This window comes from Gorilla gorilla, chromosome 1 (genome assembly GCF_029281585.2).
Source record: "Gorilla gorilla gorilla isolate KB3781 chromosome 1, NHGRI_mGorGor1-v2.1_pri, whole genome shotgun sequence".
In the NCBI taxonomy this organism is placed as follows: domain Eukaryota; kingdom Metazoa; phylum Chordata; class Mammalia; order Primates; family Hominidae; genus Gorilla; species Gorilla gorilla.
Window position 1 is genome coordinate 39025652 of NC_073224.2, and position 22656 is coordinate 39048307.

A 22656-nucleotide genomic window follows, 5' to 3' on the forward strand; every position below is an offset into this window, starting at 1 on the left:
TGGAAAACACTATGTAAATGCTTTAAAAAACAAAATAAATAAAAGAAGGGAGCCGGGCACAGTGGCTTACACCTGTAATCCCAGCACTTTGGGAGGATTGCTTGGGCTCAGAAGGTCAAGCAGCCTGGGTAACAGAGTGAGACCCTGTCTCTACAAAAAATTTAAAAATTAGCTGGGCATAGTGGCATGTACCCGTGGTCCCAGCTACTCAGGAGGCTGAGGCAGGAGGATCCCTTGAGCCCAGTAGGTTGAGGCTGCACTGAGCTGTGTTTGCACCACTGTACTCCAGCCTAGGTGATGGAGCAAGACCCTGCGTCAAAAAATAATAAAAACAAAATAAAATAAGGAATCCAAGAGGCTCTTTGATCCCACTGCTTTCAGCAAGGATCCCATCGTCCATGGAGTGTGGAAAGCCTCAGAACACAGCCTTGGCTGGCTGAGGTGGCTCACGCCTATAATCCCAGCACTTTGGGAGGCCGAAGCAGGCAGACCACGAGGTCAGGAGTTCGAGACCAGACTGGCCAACATGGTGAAACCCCATCTCTACTAAAAATACAAAAAATTAGCTGGGTGTGGTGGCACGCACCTGTAATCCCAGCTACTCAGGAGGCTGAGGCAGGAGAATCCCTTGAACCCAGGAGGTGGAGGTTGCAGTGAGCCAAGATTGTGCCACTGCACTCTGGCCTGGACAACAGAGCAAGACTTTGTCTCAAAAAACAAAACAAAACAAAAAAAAAACAGCCTTAATCAGCAGAAGGTGGCATTGTTCAGGCACTAAATTAATAAAGACTTCTTTTGACCCACCTGGGCAATATGGTGAAACCCACCTCTACAGAAAATACAAAAGTTAGCTGGGCATGGTGGCAAACGCTTGTTGCCCCAGCTACTTGGGAGGCTGAGGTGGGAGGATTGCTTGAGCCGGGGAGGCGGAGGTTGCAGTGAACCGAGATCATGCCACTGCACTCCAGCCTAGGTGACAGAGCGAGACCCTGCCTCAAAAAAAAAAAAAAAAAAAAAAAAAGACTTCTTTTGAGAAGGGAATAGCATCGGTGAGGGAGCAGTGAGATGGTTGCTTGGCACACTTACAGGTGTCATCTTGTCGTGCAGTATCTTGATAATATGTGTCAAGAACCTTAAAAATATTGATCTCCTTGGCTGGGTGTGGTGGTTCACACCTCTAATCCCAGCACTTTGGGAGGCCGAGGTGGGCAGATCACTTGAGGCCAGGAATTCAAGACCAGCTTGGCCAACATGGCAAAACCCTGTCTCTACTAAAATACAAAAATTAGGGAGACTGAGACAGGAGAATTACTTGAACCTGGGAGGCAGGGTTTGCAGTGAGCCGAGATCGCGCTGCTATGCTCCAGCCTGGGCGACAGAGTGAGACTCCGTCTCAAAAAAATATACGTACATATATTCATAGACTAGCGCCAGTAAGGACCTATTTGTGAATGTCCTGGGGAGATCATTTGAGATTCAGGCAAAGGTCAATATGCAAAGATTTTATACAATTTCAAAAAAATTAAGAAATGCAAATGCCTCACAAAACAAGAAAGGTCAAATGATGGTGCATACACAGAGAAAACTGTTATATAGTCATTAAAAACCACATGTGGAAGAATTTTACATGCCATAAAGAAAGCTCATACTATGCAATATCAAATCAAAAAGGAACACATATCATCATCACTCATAATATATGATTTCAGTCAATATACACAGAAAAGCAAACAAACAAGGATATTTACCAAAGTATTAACAATGACTATTACTGAGTTGAGGACATCTGGGTGATGTTCAGCTTCATCTTTATATTCTTTATATATTTTCCAGAATCTCTGAAAGCTTTTTTTAAAATAATCAGAAAAAAAGAATTTTTATTCAATTTTATTTTTAATGCACAAACTCTGAAGTCTCGACAGATAAATTCCTCCAATAACCTACCTAACCTACCTACTTAGAAGCTTAGGCAAGTTATTTAACCACTCGGACACTCCGTTTGATCAACCATGAGATGTGAGAACATCAACTCCATGAAGTGTGGGGATGGAGAATGAAGCAAGGCACCAGAACCTGTGGTCCAGACCCCACCCGCCACATCCCCTAGAGGGGATGCCTAGGGGAAGAGTCCTATCCTCCCTTGGGATGTCTTAGAATTTTTAGTTTCTTTCTTTCTTTCTTTTTCCTTCTTTCTTTCTTTCCTTTTCTTTTTTTTTTTTTTTGTGGAGTCTCACTCTGTGGCCCAGGCTGGAGTGCAGTGGCGGGATCTCTGCTCACTGCAACCTCCACCTCCCGGGTTCAAGCAATTCTCCTGCCTCAGACTCCCGAGTAGCTGGGATTACAGGCATGTGCCACCATGCCCGGCTAATTTTTGTATTTTTAGTAGAGATGGGGTTTCTCCATGTTGACCAGGCTGGTCTCGAACTCCTGACCTTGTGATCCGCTCGCCTCGGTCCCCCAAAGTGCTGGGATTACAGGCATGAGCCACAGCGCCTGGCCAGAATTTTTAGTTTCTGAAGGAAGTACTTCTTGGCTGTATAAGCTGTCTTCATAAACCCACACATTCAAAGAAATTTCCTTCTGAGCACGCCAGTGAAAGAGTATTCGGGAAAAAGGTCTTGCACACTAAAGTGGTCAAGCAATGTCCAAGGGTGGGGGATAGTTACCGGGAAGAATTGTGTGAGGTCTCTCGGGGTTCCTGTCCCACCCCAGGCTGTAGCGGGGGAAGCAGGAAAGAAGACGAAAGGGGAGAATGGGGAAAACGGACTCAGAGGACCCACCCACCTGCAGCTAGCTGCCCAGGCTCCTGGGCAGTGCCCTCCAGGAAGCACAGAAGTAGGGGCTGGAGGCGGTCTTCGGTGGACCCCGAGCCCGCGCCGGCAGCCAGCAGGGGTCGCTGCAGACATGGAAATCACGGCGCTGACCGTGCCTCTGCAGCGCTGTCTTCAGGTGCTTTTGCTGAACGGTCATCTCTTCTCTAAACCCAGGGGGTGCAGAGGGTCCTCTCAGATGAAGAAACAGAGGACAGAGAGGTCAAACGACTTGCCCAGAGTCCCTAACTGGTTAATGGAAAAACTCCTGCTCTTCTAACTTAACGTCAAGCCGGAGGATTCAGGCAGCGACTATGAGACGCCCTGTAGGAGAGGAAGGGTTAGGGCAAGAGCTTATCAAATGTTTAAAAATTATATATTTTATAATAATTCGGCCAGGCACCGTGGCTCACACCTGTAATCCCAGCTCTTTGGGAGGCCGAGACGGGCGGATCACCTGAGCTCAGGAGTTCTAGACCAGCCTGGCCTGCCTCTCCTTTCTCTGTGGTAGAGAAACTCTGTCTCTACTAAAAATTCAAAAATTAGCTGGGTGTGGTGGGTGCCTGTATTCCCACCTGGAGGTGGAGGAACGAGAATCGCTTGAACCCGGGAGGCGGAGGTTGCAGTAGGCCGAGATCGCGCATTGCACTCCAATCTGGGCGACAGAGTGAGACTCTGCCTCAAAAATAATAATGGTAGTAATAATAATAATAAAATTAAAAATTAAAAAAAAATCTTGAGCAATGAAATGAGTGTATTTGTTTCCCAGCATCCTCAGCAGTACAGGGAAGTTTCAAAATTAGCTTTCTTGTTTTGTTACTGGTATAACAGCTATAATATGACTTCTCAGTATTGATTTAGGCTATTCTTATTTACAAAAACTTGGTAATTAAACTATATTAAATTTAAGAAGTCCTGTTCATCAAAAGACACCAATAAGAATGAAAATTCAAGCCAGAGTGTGGGAGAAGATATTCATAATTCATATACCCGACAAAGGACTTGAATCCAGAATATAGAAAAACTTGCTAAAAGTCAATAAGAGGCTGGGCGCAGTGGCTCACGCCTGTAATCCCAGCACTTTCGGAGGCCGAGGTGGGCGGATCACCTGAGGTCAGGAGTTCGAGACCAGCCTGACGAATATGGTGAAACCTCATCTCTACTAAAAATACAAAAATTATGCAGGCATAGTCATGGGCCCCTGTAATCCCAGCTACTCAGGAGTCTGAGGTAGGAGAATCTCTTGAACCCGGGAGGCAGAGGTTGCAGTGAGCTGAGATTGCACCACTGCAACAGAGCGAGACTCCATCTCAAAAAAAAAAAAAGAAAAAAACGTCAATAAGAAAAGGACAGTCAGACAATTCAATGAAAAAAAATGGCAAAAAAAAAAACAAAAACCTCACAAGATGGGCAAAAGACTAGAATAGGCACATGGTAGAAGAGGATATCCACGTGGCCAATCAACAGGAAAAAATGCTTGGCTTCATTAGTCATCAGGGAAATGCAAGTTAATACATGATGTGGCCGGGCACGGTGGCTCATGCCTCTATTCTCAGTGCTTTGGGAGACTGAGGCGGGAGGATTGCTTGAGCCCTTCAAGACCAGCTTGGGCAACATAGTGAGACAAAATCTCTAATCACACACAAACACACACACTCCCACTGTAATAAATAAATATATATATATATATATATATATATATATATATATATATATATATATGTAGCCGAGACCAAGATGGTTGTGAGACTTGGCGCCTTCCTCAAGAACGCCTGGGCCAAGGAGCCAGTGCTGGTGGTCTCCTTCGTCATCGGGAGCCTCACTGTAATTCTGCCCCCACTCAGCCCCTACACCAAGTATTCCATCATGATCAGCGAGGCCACACCCTACAACTATCCAGTGCCCGTCCACGATGATGGGAACATGCGGACATGTGCAGCCACCCCCAGGGCCCCCAGGGCCCCAGCTTGGAGTGGCTGAAGAAAGTGTGAGCACCTCCACTGACAGAAGAGGGCCCTCGCATGACTCCCAATAAAAATGTGAAAACCAAGAACTATATATATATATATATGTATGTATATCAAGTGTTGCTATTTCTCCCAATATCTCCTAAAGCTGAATATTTACACATCCTGTGACCAGCATAGGTATATACTCAACAGAAATATGTTCATGTGTGTGATGGCTAATATTGTCAACTTGATTGTGGCCAGGCGTGGTGGCTCACACCTGTAATCCCAGCACTTTGGGAGGAGGCTGAGGCAGGCAGATCACTTGAGGCCAGAAGTTCAAGACCAGCCTGGTCAGCATGGCAAACCCCGTCTCTACTAAAAATACAAAAATCAGCCAGGCATGATGGCACACACCTGTAGTCCCAGCTACTCAGGAGACTGAGGCAGGAGAATTGCTTGAACCAGGGAGGCAAAGGTTGCAGTGAGCCAAGACTGCGCCACTGCACCCCAGCCTGGGCGACAGAGCATGACTCTGTCTCAAAAAAAAAAAAAAAGTGTCAACCTGATTGGATTGAAGGATGCAAAGTATTGTTTCTGGGTGTTTTTTTGTGACAGTGGTACCAGAGGAGATTAACATTTGAGGCAGTGGACTGGGAGAGGCAGCGTGGCTAGAAATAGCAGGCAGAAGATGGAAGGGCAGACTTGCTGAGTCTTCAGGCCTTCATCTTTCTCCCGTGCTCGATGCTTCCTGCCCTGGAACATCAGACTCCAAGTTCTTTGGCTTTTGGACTCTTGGACTTACACTGGTGGTTTGCCAGGGGCTCTCGGGCCTTTGGCCACAGACTGAAGGCTGCACTGCCAGCTTCCCGACTTTTGAGGTTTTGAGACTCAGACTGAGCCACTACTGGCTTTCTTGCTCCTGAGCTTGCAGAGAGTCTATCGTTGGACTTTACCTTGTGATCTTGTGAGTCAATTCTCCTTAATAAACTTCCTTTCATATATACATACATCCTATTAGTTCTGTCCCTTTAGTTCTGTCCCTAATACAATGTGTTGATCAAAAGCAAGTTCTAGAATGTTCAGGCTGACTCTGGGCACAGTGCCTATGGGTTAGTCCTCCTACAAAAGGAGCAGCACCAGTTCAGTAAAATTGCTACAGAGAGAGAGAGAGTGAGAATGTTCCATAGTGTAGGGAAAAGAGAGATCAGACTGTTACTGTGTCTATGTAGAAAGGAAAGACATGAGACTCCATTTTGAAAAAGACCTGTACTTTAAACAGTTGCTTTGCTGAGATGTTGTTAATTTGTAGCTTTGCCCCAGCCACTTTGCCCCAGCCACTTTGCCCCAGCCACTTTGACCCAACCTGGAGCTCACAAAAACATGTGTTGTATGAAATCAAAGTTTAAGGGATCTAGGGCTGTGCAGGACGTGCCTTGTTAACAACATGTTTACAAGCAGTATACTTGGTAAAAGTCATCGCCATTCTCTAGTCTCAATAAACCAGGGGCACAATGCACTGCGGAAAGCCGCAGGGACCTCTGCCCTGGAAAGCTGGGTATTGTCCAAGGTTTCTCCCCATGTGATAGTCTGAAATATGGCCTCGTGGGATGAGAAAGACCTTACCATCCCCCAGCCTGACACCCATAAAGGGTCTGTGCTGAGGTGGATTAGTAAAGGAGGAAAGCCTCTTGCAGTTGAGATAGAGGAAGGCCACTGTCTCCTGCCTGCCCCTGGGAACTGAATGTCTCAGTATAAAACCCGACTGTACATTTGTTCAATTCTGAGATAGGAGAAAAACTGCCCTATGGTGGGAGGCAAGACATGTTTACAGCAATGCTGCCTTGTTATTCTTTACTCCGCTGAGATGTTTTGGTGGAGAGAAACATAAATCTGACTTACGTGCACGTCCAGTCATAGTACCTTCCCTTGAACTTAATTATGACATAGATTCTATTGCTCACATGTTTGTTGCTGACCTTCTCCTTATTATCACCCTGCCCTCCTACTACATTCCTTTTCACTAAAATAATAAAAATAATAATCAATAAAAACTGAGGGAACTCAGAGACTGGTGCCGGTGCAGGTCCTTGGTATGCTGAGTGCCGGTCCCCTGGGCCCACTGTTGTTTCTCTATACTTTGCTCTGTGTCTTATTTCTTTTCTCAGTCTCTCATCCCACCTGACTAGAAATACCCACAGGTGTGGAGGGGAAGGCCACCCCTTCACATAGCAGCACCATTAATAATAACCCCAAACTGGGAATTATCCAAATATCCATCAATAGTAGAGTGGATGAATTGCTGCACACTAGAATACTATAAAGCAACGAACATGAATGAATGACCACTACTCATGAATGAATGAAACAGTATTGGGAATCCCACATACATCATACATGTAAAAGAAAACTTGCCTTCTCTCAGATTCCATTTATACAAGTCAGGATAATGGCACCCTTGGAAGGTGGTGACCAGAAGGGGTCTCCAGGGCTTTGGAGTTCTTACAATGTTCTGTTTCTTGATCTGGATGCTGGTTACAGAGTTCATTTGTAAAAAAAAAAATTCACATTGTACATTCTGATTTATTCATTGTTCATACTGTTTGTATGTTATATTCAATAACATAATTTTTAAGACACCATTAAGGAAATGGAAAGCTGAGAGTAGGAGGAGATATTTGTAACACATAAAAAATATCACTTAGGTCTTTGCCTTTACTCTAAATTAAGTAAGGGGCCAGGCGTGGTGGCTCACGTCTATAATCCCAGCACTTTGAGAGGCCAAGGTGGACAGATCACCTGAGGCCAGGAGTTCAAGACCAGCCTGGCCAACAGAGTGAAACCCTGTCTCTACTAAAAATACAAAAAAATTAGCCAGGCATGGTGGCGCGCAACTGTAGTCACAGTTTCTTGGGAGGCTGAGCCATGAGAATTGCTTGAACCCTGGAGGCAGAGGTTGCAGTGAGCCAAGATCACACCACTGCACTCCAGTCTGGGCAACAGAGAGAGACTCCGTCTCAAAAAAAAAAAAAAAAAAAATTAAGGGCTTTTTTTTTCTTATGATCTCTTCATCTTTCTCTATGAATTTTATGTGTTTCTACAGACATATGTAATTTGAAAATAAATTACTCTTTTTGATTTATGGAATATGTTTCTCCCCATTACAAACTTCTAAATGGAGATGAGTGGAACTTTTGCTATTTCTCTGGAGAAAAATTTCAAATTATTTATGTTGCCCTTGTTTTTTTCCCCCTTTGGCTAAAAGATTTTGTAGTTTTATTTTTTAAGCTCTTCATTTCCCCCCCATATTCTTCGTTTCCCTCTCTCCCTACATCTTTTTTTTTTTTTTTTTTTTCTGAGACAGTCTTGCTTTGTCGCCCAGGCTGGAGTGCAATGGTGCGATCTCGGCTCACTGCAACCTCCGCCTTCTGGGTTCAGTGATTCTCTTGCCTCAGCCTCTCCAGTAGCTGGGGTTACAGGCACTCGCCACCACGCCCAGCTAACTTTTGTATTTTTAGTAGAGACGGGGTTTCACCATGTTGGCCAGGCTGGTCTTGAACTCCTGACCTCAGATGATCCACCCACCTCAGCCTCCGAAAGTGCTGGGATTACAGGTGTGAGTCACCGTGACTGGCCTCTCCCCACACCTTCACAAAACTGCTGGCAAGTCACGAGAGGATGCCTGCTGTCAGCATCACCCTCCTTGATGTGACGTAAGAAGAAACTGAGACCTTCAGTCCAGCTCCATGATCTGGAGGGTATAGTGCAAAGAAGAGGAAGAGAGGGGAAAACTAGGCTTCCTAGCCGTCAAACTCAGCCTTTTCTAAGGCCATACATCACCTTCTACTATCAGTATTATTTATTTATTTATTTGTGAGACAGGGTCTCACTCTGTTACCCAGGCTGGAGCGCAGTGACGCGATTATAGCTCACTGCGGCCTCAACCTCCTCAGGCTCAAGTGATCCTCCCACTCAGCCTCCTAAGTAGCTGGGACTACACGCGCACCACCATGCCTGGCTAATTTTTTTTTTTTTTTTTTAGTAGAGACAGGGTTTTGCCCTGTTGCCCAAGCTGGTCTCAAACACCTGGGCTCAAGGGATTCACCTACCTTGGGCTTCCAAAATGCTGGGATTACAGGCATAAGCCACCGTGCCTGGTTCTATTAGTACTTTTATAAACAGCATCTAGGACAAGTGAGCAAGTGACAACATTTTCACGCCAGGTGGCACCCCCAGCCAGCCGGCCAGCGCCGCATCCAGGCGCACCGAGGCATCCTTACTGAGCCCTGAACACAGCAGTGACCCCGATGGGCCTGTGCCATGAGGCCCACATTCCACTGAGGGGAGACAGACATAAGCCTGCAGGGAAACCAGATAATGGGAAGGAAGCAAACAGGGTGATGAAAGGGAGCGACTAGGGAGGGCTCGCTGAGGAGGTGACTTGAGAATGAACGGCACAAAAAGGCCTGGGAAGGTAGTTCCAGACAGAGGGAGCAAGGGGCGGGGTTGAGAAAGGGCTTGGCGTAGTTCAGGATAAGGATAGAGCAGGAGGCGAAGGCCAGGGGCCACAGGAGGAAACCCAGGCCGTGGTGAGGCTCTGACCCTGACAGCCATAGGCAGCCACTGAGGAGCTTCAAGCAAAAGAGTGACATAGTCTGATTTGCATTTAAAAAAAAAATCAGACCAGGTGCGGTGGCTCACGCCTGTAATCTCAGCATTTTGTGAGGCCGAGGCAGGCCGATCACCTGAGGTCAGGAGTTCGAGACCAGCCTGGCCAACATGGTGAAATCCCATCTCCACTAAAAATACAAAAATTAGCCAGGCATAGTGGTGTGGAACTGTAATCCCAGCTACTCGGAAGGCTGAGGCAGGAGAATCGCTTGAACCCGGGAGGCAGAGGTTGCAGTGAGCTGGGTTTGCGCCACTGCACTCCAGCTGAGAGGTGACAGCGTGCTGGCAGTCCTCAGAGCCCTCGCTCGCTCTCGGCGCCTCCTCTGCCTGGGCTCCCACTTTGGCGGCACTCGAGGAGCCCTTCAGCCCACCGCTGCACTGTGGGAGCCCCTTTCTGGGCTGGCCAAGGCCAGAGCCGGCTCCCTCAGCTTGCAGGGAGGTGTGGAGGGAGAGGCGCGAGCGGGCACCAGGGCTACGCGCGGCGCTTGCGGGCCAGCTGGAGTTCCGGGTGGGCGTGGGCTTGGCGGGCCCCGCACTGGGAGCAGCCGGCAGGGCCGGCCCTGGGCAATGAGGGGCTTAGCACCCGGGCCAGCGGCTGCGGAGGGTGTACTGGGTCCCCCAGCAGTGCCAGCCCACCAGCGCTGCGCTTGATTTCTCACCCGGCCTTAACTACCTTCCTGCGGGGCAGGGCTCGGGACCTGCAGCCCGCCATGCCTGAGCCTCCCACCCCCTCCATGGGCTCCTGTGCAGCCCGAGCCTCCCTGACGAGCCCCACCCCTGCTCCATGGCGCCCAGTCCCATCGACCACCCAAGGGCTGAGGAGTGCGGGCACACAGCACCGGGACTGGCAGGCAGCTCCACCTGCAGCACCAGCGTGGGATCCACTGGGTGAAGCCAGCTGGGCTCCTGAGTCTGGTGGGGACGTGGAGAACCTTTATGTCTAGCTCAGGGATTGTAAATACACCAATCGGCACTCTGTATCTAGCTCAAGGTTTGTAAACACACCAACCAGCACCCTGTGTCTAGTCAGGGTTTGTGAATGCACCAATTGACACTGTATCTACCTACTCTGGTGGGGCCTTGGAGAACCTTTATGTCTAGCCCAGGGATTGTAAATACACCAATCGGCACTCTGTATCTAGCTCAAGGTTTGTAAACACACCAATCAGCACCCTGTGTCTAGCTCAGGGTTTGTGAATGCACCAATCGACACTCTGTATCTAGCTAACTCTGGTGGGGCCTTGGAGAACCTTTGTGTGGACACTCTATCTAGCTACTCTGGCGGGGAGGTGGAGAACCTTTGTGTCTAGCTCAGGGATTGTAAACACACCAATCAGCGCCCTGTCAAAACAGACCACTCGGCTCTACCAATCAGCAGGATGTGGGTGGGCCCAGATAAGAGAATAAAAGCAGGTGGCTGAGCCAGCAGCGGCAACCCGCTGGGGTCCTCTTCCACACTGTGGAAGCTTCGTTCTTTCGCCCTTTGCAATAAATCTTGTAATTGCTCACTCTTTGGGTCCACACTGCTTTTATGAGCTATAACACTCACCGCGAAGGTCTGCAGTTTCACTTCTGAAGCCAGTGAGACCACGAGCCCACTGGGAGGAACGAAGAACTCCAGATGCGCTGCCTTAAGAGCTCTAACACTCACCGGGAAGATCTGCAGCTTCACTCCTGAGCCAGCGAGACCACGAACCCATCAGAAGGAAGAAACTCCGAACACATCCGAACATCAGAAGGAACAAACTCCAGACGCACCACCTTAAGAGCTGTAACACTCACCTCCAGGGTCCGTGGCTTCATTCTTGAAGTGAGTGAGACCAAGAACCCCCCAATTCCAGACACACAGCCTGGGTGACAGTGAGAATCCATCTCAAAACAAACAAATCAAATGGATAAACAAAATGGAGTCTATTCATACAATGGAATATCATTCAGCCTTAAAAAGAAAGGAAATTCTGGCCCAGCGCGGTGGCTCACACCTGTAATCCCAGCACTTTGGGAGGCCAAGGTGGGTGGATCACAAGTTCAGGAGTTTAAGACCAGCCTGGCCAACATGGTGATGAAACCCAGTCTCTACTAAAAATACAGAAATTAGGCCAGGTGCGGTGGCTCACGCCTGTAATACCAGCACTTTGGGAGGCCAAGGCAGGTGGATCATGAGGTCACGAGTTCAAGATCAGCCTGGCCAAGATGATGAAACCCCATCTCTACTAAAAATATAAAAATTAGCTGGGTGTGGTAGTGCTCCTGTAGTCCCAGCTACTCTGGAGGCTGAGGCAGGAGAATCACTTGAACCCAGGAGGCAGAGGTTGCAGTGAGCTGAGATCCTGCCACTGCACTCCAGCCTGGGCAACAGAGTGAGACCCGTCTCAAAACAAAAGATACATCATTTGTTTCAACGACAAGATTTTAAAACCCACAGGACAACAAAGCAGGGTGCAGTGGCTCATGCCTGTAATCCCAGAGCTTTGGGAGGCAAAGGTGGGTAGATCGTTTGAGGCCAGGAGTTCAAGACCATCCTGGGAAACATATCAAGACTCCATCTCTACAAAAAATAAATAACTAAATAAATATTAGCCAGGTATGGTGGTGCACGTCTGTAGTCCCAGCTACTCAGGAGGCTGAGGCAGGAGGATCACTTGAGTCTAGGAGTTTGAGGCTGCAGGGAACTATGATGGCACCTCTGCATTCCAGCCTGGATGAGAGAGCAAGACTCTGTCTCGAAAAAAATAAAAACCAATAGGCAAGGCCACTGCAAGTCCCCAAGCCCAGCATATGTCAGGGTGTGGGGTGCCTGGCCTCAGACCTCATGACCCTGCAGCTCTCATTCCAGTGGAGGCTGGCTCAGCGAGCTCCATTCTTTCCTGACTCCCAGGGGGGTTGTCTAATGGTAGAGGGCGACCGACATTCCAGTCCCTGAGCACGGGAAGGCACCAGGCACCATGATGGGTGCTTTAGGGAAATCATCTGCAGCATTCCAGAAACTACCGTATGAGGCAGGACCTGTGTCCCATAGATTACAAATAAGGGAGCTGAGGCTTGGAGAGACTGAACGGGCTGTGAGCCTCTGCTCTCTGTAGCTAGGTCCCAGTGGTCAGCCCATGCTGCTGTGCCCCGGGGTGGGCACAAGGTGGACTCTGATAGCAGGTGGGCTGAACACAAAGCCGCCAGTCCACAGTGGGGAGAAGCTCTCGTTTCCCAAGGGGTGGGAGGAGGCTCAGGAAAGGAGTCCCATCCAGAACCCCCCTGGGGCCAACAGAGGCAGAGGGGGTAACAGAGGTCCTAAGGGCAGGGCTCTTTCTGGTTCCTTCTCTGGGGCAGGGCTGGGCCTGACCGGCTGAGAGCATGGTGCACTACAGGCATTGTCTGGAGAAGCTGGCCTAGGTAGGACTTCAGGACCACCCTTCAGAAGGGGAGCCCCACTGACGCCAGCTTGGACCAGAGCAGGGTCAGCGGCGAGGAGGCCGCAGGCGGAACGGAAGCTCGTGGACTCAGAGTTGGAAGTCCTCGGCCTTGCCCCGGCTCTGCCCTCTCTGTGCCGCGTGCCCTTGGGCTGCTTATTTAATATTTGTCAGCCTCGGTTTCCTCACCTGTAAAATGGGGATGATAACAGTATCTACGTTGAAGGGTTGTAGTGTGAAGCAAATGAGATAAGGCATTTGAGCAGTGTTTTATTCAGACTGTGTGTTGGAGGAGGCTTGGGAGGGTCTGAGGGAGATTATGAGGGGAAGGCGGCAGCGAAACTTCCCCACCTAAGCCAGCCCTGGGCACTGCCTCTCAGTAGGAGAGGATTTATTTATCGCTGTGTGGCATGGAAATGCTATTTCTTCTTAAGAGCCTTCTCATTTGGCCTCCATGTTTTGCCTGGGTTGGGAGATAGCTTTTAAAACCCAGGGCTCAATTCACCTCCCCAGTGACCTCGTCTCACTCCACCAGATGGAATGCCACACCTCCATCCACTCCTCGGATGACTGCACTTCATTACTGTATGCTGTGTGTATACAACAACTGTAGTCACATCATAGCCACCTGCTCTTGCTAGATTTGAGTTCTCTCAGTGAGGGAGGCATCCCGGGCTGGTATAGAGCAGAGCACAGAGCAGGTGCTCAGCAGGCACTTGTTGAATAAAATTGAACTAAATCATCATGATATACATATTCCAACAAAAAAGCCCTAACTTTTTTTTTTTTACTATTATAAAAGTATATCTGGGCCAGGTGCAGTGGCTCACACCTGTAATCCCAGCACTTTGGGAGGCCGAGGCAGGTGGATCACCTGAGGTCAGGAGTTCGAGACCAGCCTGGCCAACATGGTGAAACCCCATCTCTACTAAAAATACAAAAATTAGCTGAGCATGGTGGTGCATGCTTGTAATTCCAGCTACTTGGGAGGCTAAGGCAGAAGAATTGCTTGAACCTAGGAAGCAGAGGTTGCAGTGAGCTGAGACTGAGATCACACCACTGCACTCCAGCCTGGGTGACAGAGCGAGACTCCGTCTCAAAAAAAAAAAAAAATGTGATCATAGCTTAGAATAACATAAAAGATTGGGAAGAAGGGAAAACAATCCACCTTTATATCCCCAAGGAAAATTGTGGGAAACATTAAACTGTATTTTCCTTCTTGTCATTTTTTCCTAGGCATAATCTTTGTTTTTGCATTAATGATTTTGCAATCTCTACAAAAATTTTATGTCCTTCCTTTTCTAACATGACAACAGGTACAATATTTCATTCTTATATCTCAGAATCATTTTTCATCTTTTTTCCCACTTTACTCAGTTAAGAGCTATCCATTTTTCCAAAATCCATATTTGTGTATAGTGATATAAAAATTAATGCCTGCAAACTTTCAATTTTATCAGTGAATGCTTTTGTAAATAGAATCTTACATAGAACTCCAATATACAAAAATATAACAGTAATTATCTATCTATTTATCTATCCATATTTTTAATAGAGATGAGGTCTCACTACGTTGCCCAGACTGGTCTCGAACTTCCAGACTCAAAAGATCCTCCTGCCTCAGCCTCCCAAAGTGTCTTAACAGTGATATTTTATTCAAATAAATATACTTTCTGAGTCTAAGGCTTGATGCTCACTTTGGTCATGTTGGTCAGTATGTGCCCTGAGGCTCTTCACATGAAGACAAAACTGGAGCCTGGAGCCGGGGAGGCCCACCTTACAGCCTCATCCTCCTGAGCAACCATAGAAACACAGCCCATGAAATAGCGCTGCCACGGTACAGGGCCTGGCCTGAAGGATCTGTCAACTCCTTGGAAGCTGGGCGGACGAGACCCCTCCCCACACCTTGCTGTGCCCACTCAGGACTTCCAGGCAGTTCTAGCAGCCCCACTAACTACACCCACGTGAATGGAGCAGGGGAGGAAGGGCGCCTCCTGGACCCCGTCTGCCTGAACACCAACTAAGGATGACCCGGGGAGATGAACCTAGATCAAAAGCAGCCACTTTTTCTCTGAATTTCCAGGGTGTGGGCTGGGATTTTGTCCTCCTCTTCCCCTAGCCTTGTGTTTCTGTGTTTTCTAGATGCAGACTCTGGGCAGAGGCCTCTTTTGCCTGCCTGGTCTAAGAGCAGCTCAGGTCGGGTGTAATAACTGAGTTGAATCCTAATGTCAACACGTACATTTCCCACCAAGGAGAAATGCAGGGGCCAGTCGCAAATAAATATGTCAGAGCTATACACAACACAGCTATATATACCCCCAGATTTATTTATTTATTTTATTTTTATTTTATTTTATTTTTGAGATGGAGTCTGGCTCTGTTGTCCAGGCTGGAGTGCAGTGGTGTGATCTCGGTTCACCGCAACCTCTGCCTCCTGGGTTCAAGCAATTCTCATGCCTCAGCCTCCTGAGTAGCTGGGGTTACAGGCACCCACCAGCATGCCTGGCTAATTTTTGTATTTTTAGTAGAGATGGAGTTTCACTGTGTCGGCCGGGCTGGTCTCAAACTCCTGACCTCAGGCGATCCGCTCACCCCGGCCTCCTAAAGTGCTGGGATTACAGGCATGAGCCACCGCACCCGGCCCCAGATTTATTTTTGATAACACAAAAATAAAGACATGGTTGTATACACAGATACTGAAATTCCTCTAGCGGAAAACAACAGCAAATGATTAAAGATAACGTTGTTTGTTGAGGACAAAAGTAATAATGTTATGGGATATTCAGCAAGACTGTAAATGATTTATTCATCACCTGTACAGTGAAAACTGAAGCTAAATCTGAGAATTAAGGAATCAGAAAGAACAGGGCGCCGGGCGCGGTGGCGGCGGGCGCCTGTAGTCCCAGCTACTCGGGAGGCTGAGGCAGGAGAATGGCGTGAACCCGGGAGGCGGAATTTGCAGTGAGCCGAGATCCTGCCACTGCAATCCAGCCTGGGCGACAGAGCAAGATTCCGTCTCAAAAAAAAAGAAAAAAGAAAATAAAAAAAGAACAGGGCCTAGTCCACCCCAGGCCAGCTGCACCTAATCATCAGTCTGCCACTTATGGTGTGTAGGGGAGTGTAGGGACGGGGAAAGGTGGGTCTCACAGGATTTGGCCATCCTGCTACCTGCTATCCCACTGCCAGGCAACACTGCCGCGCCACCTCCTCCCCACCTTCCCCAGCAGTCTCTCCCTGACGGCTTTGGCTGGCATTTGTTAGTGCACAGCGCCCTCTAGTGGTTACAGGAAGACTCTTCCTCAGAAATAGGTAACCTTTTTAATGGTTGGCTGGTGCTGAGCGACTCAACAGAATCCCTTTCTACAGAATTGCCACTCCATGCACTCACTTCAGTTGCTCTCAGATTTTGGTAAAACAGTAAGTCCCAGTCATTTTCCTCAACCACCTTCAAAGACACCCATTTCTTTCTTTCTTTTTTTTTTTTGAGGAGGAGTCTCTGTCACCAGGCTGGAGTGCAGTGGCGCGATCTCGGCTCACTGCAACCTCTGCCTCCCGGGTTCAAGCGATTCTCCTGCCTCAGCCTCCCGAGTAGCTGGGACTACAGGCGCCTGCCACCACGCCTGGCTAATTTTTTTGTATTTTTAGAAGAGACGGGGTTTCACCATGTTGGCCAGGCTGGTCTCGATCTCTTGACCTCGTGATCCACCCTCTTCAGCCTCCCGAAGTGCTGGGATTACAGGCGTGAGCCACCGCGCCCGGCCTAAAAGACACCCATTTCTACAAGCAAATGTTTCAAAGCAGGTACATACACCCCAGTGGACATGTCATGTGGTCTGTTGAGAGATGATGAATTTATTTGGAATTGTTTGTTGTTTTATAAATATGTTAGTACACTGGATTCATTCAATAGATATTCATGGAGCACATTTTAGGTATCTGGCACTAATAAAACAGATCAACTCTCTGCCCTGGCAGAGCTTATTTTCTGAGGGGAGAGGGACATTTAACTAAAAAAAAAAAAAAAAGTATGATAAGGGGTAATAAGTACTATTAAACAAAACAAAACAAAACAAAACCTGTCAGGACCTGGCATGGTGGCTCACGCTTGTAATCCCAGGACTTTGGGAGGCCGAGGCGGGCGGATCACGAGGTCAAGAGTTCAAGACCAGCCTGACCAACACAGTGAAACCATGTCTCTACTAAAAATACAAAAATTAGCCGGGCGTGGTGGCACGCACCTGTAGTCTTAGCTACTCAGGAGGCTCAGGCAGGAGAATTGCTTGAAGCCAGGAGGCGGAGCTTGCAGTGAGCCGAGATCGCGCCACTGCACTCCAGCCTGGGCGACAGAGCAAGGCTCCATCTCAAAAAAATAAAACTGTCAGCCAGGCGCGGTGGGAGGCCGAGATGGGCAGATCACCTGAGGTCAGGAGTTTGAGACCAGCCTGGCCAACACAGCAAAACCCCGTCTCTACTAAAAATACAATCAATCAATCAATGAATAGCTGGGCGTGGTAGCGCACACCTGTAGTCTCAATTACTTGGGAGGCTGAGGCAGGAGAATTGCTTGAACTCCGGAGGCACAGATTGCAGTGAGCTGAGACGGCACCACTGCACTCCAGCCTGGGCGACACAGCGAGGCTGTCTGAAAAAAACAAACCAACCAACCAGTCAGGAAAGAAAGTGATGGGGGTGGGGGTTGCCATTTTAAACCGAGTGAGAGGTGAGAGAGTCTTCCCTGGGGACGTCTGGGAAAAGACTGTTCCCGAAGGAGGGACAGTCTGTGCCACGCCAGGGGAGCACAGTGTGTTTGGTTGGTTCAGGAAACAGCAAGGAGGCCCCGGGGGCTGTGGTGGAGTGAGGAGGAGTAGATGAGGTCAGAGAGGGGAGAGGCGTGCAGCCTGAGAGGGGATTGCTGGCCACTGCAAGTGCGTGGGCTTGTACTCCAAGGCCGATGGAGGGCTCTGACAGATGAGTGACATCATGTGGGGTGCACCCCCAAATGTTTTACTGATCAGACATGCACAATTAATGTTTGGAGGCTGGAGGGCTGCAGAATAAACTCCACAATAAGCCCACTGTTTCCTCACTGAGGCTCGCAGTTGGAAGAGGAAGCCTGTGAGCTGTCTTGAAAGTTAAGTACCAGCCTGGCAACACAGTGAGACCTTGTCTCTGCAAGTAATTTTTAAAAGATTAGCCGGGCAAGGTGGCACATGCCTGTGGTCCCAGCCCGAGCAGTGGAGGCTGCAGTGAACTGTGATTGTGCCACTACACTCCAGCATGAGTTACATAGCGAGACCTCGTCTCAAAAAAAAAAAAAAAAAAAAGCAGAACTTCAACAAGGAGAGATGGGACATACCAGGCTAATCACCATTCCTATACTACCCCGTAATTGGACCAAAAGATCTACTTGGTAAACTGAGGGATCCAGCACTACGGTATGGTGCAATACCCAGTATCACACTCCTGTTTTCATTGAGCATTTGTCTACAACTCCTAATTCTTACTACTTTTTTGCAAGATGCTTTAAAGTATGTTTGTCACCCCCATGCAAATTTCAGCTATGCCTCACAGCTCAATTCATAAAATTAAACAGATACCGCAGTTTGCCAGATGAGGTCACCCAGCCCCGCACCAGCAAGGCCAAGGTTAGGACTCACAGACCACAGCTCTCGCACTTGTTTCTGCACCTCTGCCAGCCTGGCATGTAAGGAGTCCCCACAGGAAAGACATCTGACTGGTCATAAAGCTTTTATTTTACATATATTCCACTTATCACAAGGGTGGCTGAGGGAAGGGCAGAGCGTGCTAAAAGCCCCAAGTCCTCCCAGCCTCATGTGGCTTTGATTCAGCTCTGTACACGTGTGTTTGGATTAAGGTGGACAGTTCTGCTGTGCTCACTGCCTTGCCTTAGATGTGTTCTAGAGGGGCACTGCCTAATACAGGAGCTCAAAGTCACACGGGGCTATTAAGCACCTGGAATGTAGCCACTGTGAATTGAAAAGTGCTGTAAGTGTAAAATACACACCAGATTTCAGACTTAGCACAAAAATGTAAACTATCTCATTAATAATTTTCTATTACTTATTGAAATATTTTGAACATTTTTGGGTTAAATAAAATATATTGCTAAAATTAATTTCACCTGCTTCTTTGTTTTTTTTTTTTTTTTTTTTTGAGATGAGGTCTCACTCTGTCGCCCAGGCTGGAGTTGCAGTGACGCCTTCAAAGTTCACTGCATCATTGGCCAGGCGTGGTGGCTCATGCCTGTAATCCCAGCACTCTGGGAGGCTGAGGCGTGCAGATCACCTGAGGTCAGGAGTTCAATACCAGACTGGCCAACATGGTGAAACTCTATCTCTACAAAAAATACAAAAATTAGCTGGGCATTGTGGCACGTGCCTGTAATGCCAGTTACTCAGGAGGCTGAGGCAGGAGAATCACTTGAACTCGAGAGGCGGAGGTTGCAGTGAGCCAAGATCATGCCACTGCACTCCAGCCTGGGCAGCAGAGTGAGATTCCGTCTCAAAAAAAAAAAAAAAAAAAAAAATTTCACTGCAGCCTCCAACTCCTGGACTCAAGCAATCCTCCCACCTCAGCCTCCCAAGTAGCTGGAACTATAGGCACGCACCACCACACCTGGCTAATTCTTTGTACTTTTTAATGACTGAAAGAAAATGTAAAATTACATTATCTGGCTCATGTTACATTTCTATTGGACAATGGTGCTGTAGAGTATTCCAACAGCTTCCATTTACTGAGCAACTACAGATTTGCTAAGCACTGTGCTAGGAACCTTACATACTACTTTATTTAACCCTAACATCCCTAAAAGTAGATATGACCCCATTTAATAGCAGGAGCAGAAAACTGATGCTCAGAAAGGCTATGGAGCATGTCTGAGGAAACACTATTAGGAGGAAAATCAGGATTTTAGACCCAGATCAGTAACCCTAAAACCCTTGCCCTAAGGCCCACCACACCACATGGCCTGTATTCCAGGGAAAACCGAAGTATGACCATGCACATTCTTTCCTTCAGCTCATCAGTATTATGTGGGGGCCATCCTGAATCAATGACCTATGAATGGTTTGAGTGTAGGCTTACTTTATAGAGCATCATTAATTTAGTTTTTCTCAAAGGAAATCTCATGAAGGTGAATGCAAAGAAAAAGTAGTACCAAACACACCAGAGATGAGACTGGCACTGACTGAATCAGAGATCCCTCCCAGAAACAGGCCAATAGGCAGGTGACTTGCAGCAACAGTGTGGGTGGCACAGGGCCACCTGGAGTCCATAATAACCTTTCCTGTATTCTAGTTCAGGCACACAAATAAGGCCATAAAGTTTAAGTCAACATTTTTAAGATTTTGATCAGAACCAGCCTAGAATTAACACCTGGTGTTCCTAGACTTTCTCAGGGGGTACTTTTCACCTTGAAAATCACTAACAGGTGCTGGCTCAAGATGGTAATCTGAGCATATTTGTTTAATTCCCTCTTGCAAACTCCCATTTGAACTGACAAAAGGAATATAATGAGGAAGCTTGCGGTATGAGCACTAGAAGAGGAAGGAGGAAAGTAGCTATCTCCAAAACAAAATGTGTGGGTGAGTGAAATGGACCCACAGCAAAAGCCCATTAACATCCCCACGCACAGATCAGTGAGGGCTGGAAGAACTGCAGCCACCTAGGAAGAGTGGCTAGATGGTCAGTTTCTGCTCATCAGCAGCCTCCTTACTTTTAGCCTTTAATGCTACAAGAGAGGGGGCAATTACAAAACTCTACAGTCTTTTCATTTTGCCAGTCAAGGTCTATTTGCCTGCAGGGAGCAGGGCAACGGCTGCTCACACTCCCGTGCTAAATAAAGCAGGGCCCAGCTAGAGCTCTGGCAACCTGAAGAGGATAACCAGGCCAATTAGGAAAGGGGCACTGGCCCAGCCAGCTTCATGCTGCCACAAAAGAAAGAAATCCTTTGGGCATGGCTGCCTGAGTCTCCCAAAGATGAACCTCTGATCTTGTGAAGTAAACCTTCACTATGCTGGGCGCGGTGGCTCAGGCCTGTAATCCCTGCACTTTAGGAGGCCAAGGTGGGCGGATCCCAAGGTCAGGAAATCGAGACCATCCTGACTAATACAGTGAAACCCCATTTCTACTAAAAATACAAAAAAATTAGCCGGGTGTGGTGGCACTCGCCTGTAGTCTCAGCTACTTGGGAGGCTGAGGCAGGATAATGGCGTGAACCCAGGAGGTGGAGCTTGCAGTGAGCCAAGATGGCGCCACTGCACTCCAGCCTGGGCGACAGAGCAAGACTCCATCTAAAAATAAAATAAAATTAAAAAATTTTAAAAAGTAAACCTTCACTAAATCTAAATGTTTCCCTTCTCCCTTTGGGTGTGCTTTTTAAGATCTGAACAGGCACCCACATAATTTGAAGAAAACTGTTTCCAACTACCCAAACTAGAAAAATAATCCTCCCTAAGCAACAGAACATACTGTGGCAGCCACGAAAATACGCCTCTCAGATCTCCTGCTGTGGGGAGCATCACTCAGTGATGCTCTGGGGCCACCGGGTTCATACTTAGGCCACACTTTCTGGGGACTCTTTATAGCCAATGAGCACAGTACAGGTACTCAGGCAGGCCCATTCTGGCAAGATGCCAACTCCTCCAAAAGGCAACTTTGGCTTGAAGACTCTCCATCAACTTAGCTATATTACAGAAATCATCTGAAGAACACAGCGAAATGTTTGGTGGGAAAAAAAAAAAAAAAAAAAAAGAGACTCGGAGACTGAGACCGAAGCTTAGTATATTTATAACTGAAGTCCCAGGAGAGAGAAAACATGGGTCAGGAAAAAGATCTGAGGAAATAATGGCTGACACTTTCCTATATTTGATTAAATGGCATAAATTTAGAGAGCCAAGAAATTCATCAAACTCCCAAGATAAATACATAGAAAACCACACCTGAAAGCTGCCAAAGAGAAAGACGCATTCTATAAAGGGAACAACTATTTGAATACCCACTGATTTGTCATCAGAAACAATGAAGGCCAGAAGACAGTGGAACAAGATCTGTAAAGAGATTCTTTTTATTTTTTGAGACAGGGTCTCACTCTGTCACCCAGGCTGGGGTGCAGTGGCATGATCTTGGCTCACTGCAACCTCCGCCTCCTGGGTTCAAGCAATTCTCAGGCCTAAGCCTCTCAAGTAGCTGGGATTACAGGCACGCACCACCACACCTGGCTCATTTTTTTGTATTTTTAGTAGAGACAGCATTTCATCATGAAGGCCAGACTGGTCTTGAACTCCTGACCTCAAATGATCTGCCTGCCTCAGCCTCCCAAAGTGCTGGGATTACAGGCCTGAGCCACTGCACCTAGCCAAGAGATTCTTTTTAAAAAAGAGAAAACTGGCCAGGCACGGTGGTAATCCCAGCACTTTAGGAGGCCGAGGTGGGTGGTTCACAAGGTCAGGAGTTGAGACCAGCCTGACCAACGTGGAGAAACCCCATCTCTACTAAATATACAAAATTAGCCAGGTGTGGTGGCACATGTCTGTAATCCCAGTTACTCGGGAGGCTGAGGTAGGAGAATCGCTTGAACCCAGGAGACGGAGGATGCAGTGAGCCAAGATTGTGCCATTGCACTCCAGCCTGGGCAACGAGAGCGCAACTCCATCTCAAAAAAAAAAAAAAAAAAAAAGGAAAAAGAAAAAGAAAACTAATTTGTTGCCAGGAGACACAAAAAATGCTACAGAAAGTTCTTCAGGCTTAAGGGAAAGGCTATTAGATCTTTAAGAAGAAATGAAGAATATTAGAAATGGTAAA

The 22656-nt window shown here is 47.6% G+C and overlaps 1 pseudogene; it reads left to right on the forward strand.

Moving 5' to 3' along the window:
• Positions 1-4547: 4547 nt before the first annotated feature.
• LOC109029213 (NADH dehydrogenase [ubiquinone] 1 alpha subcomplex subunit 3-like) lies at positions 4548-4801 on the forward strand (annotated as a pseudogene).
• Positions 4802-22656: the final 17855 nt, after the last annotated feature.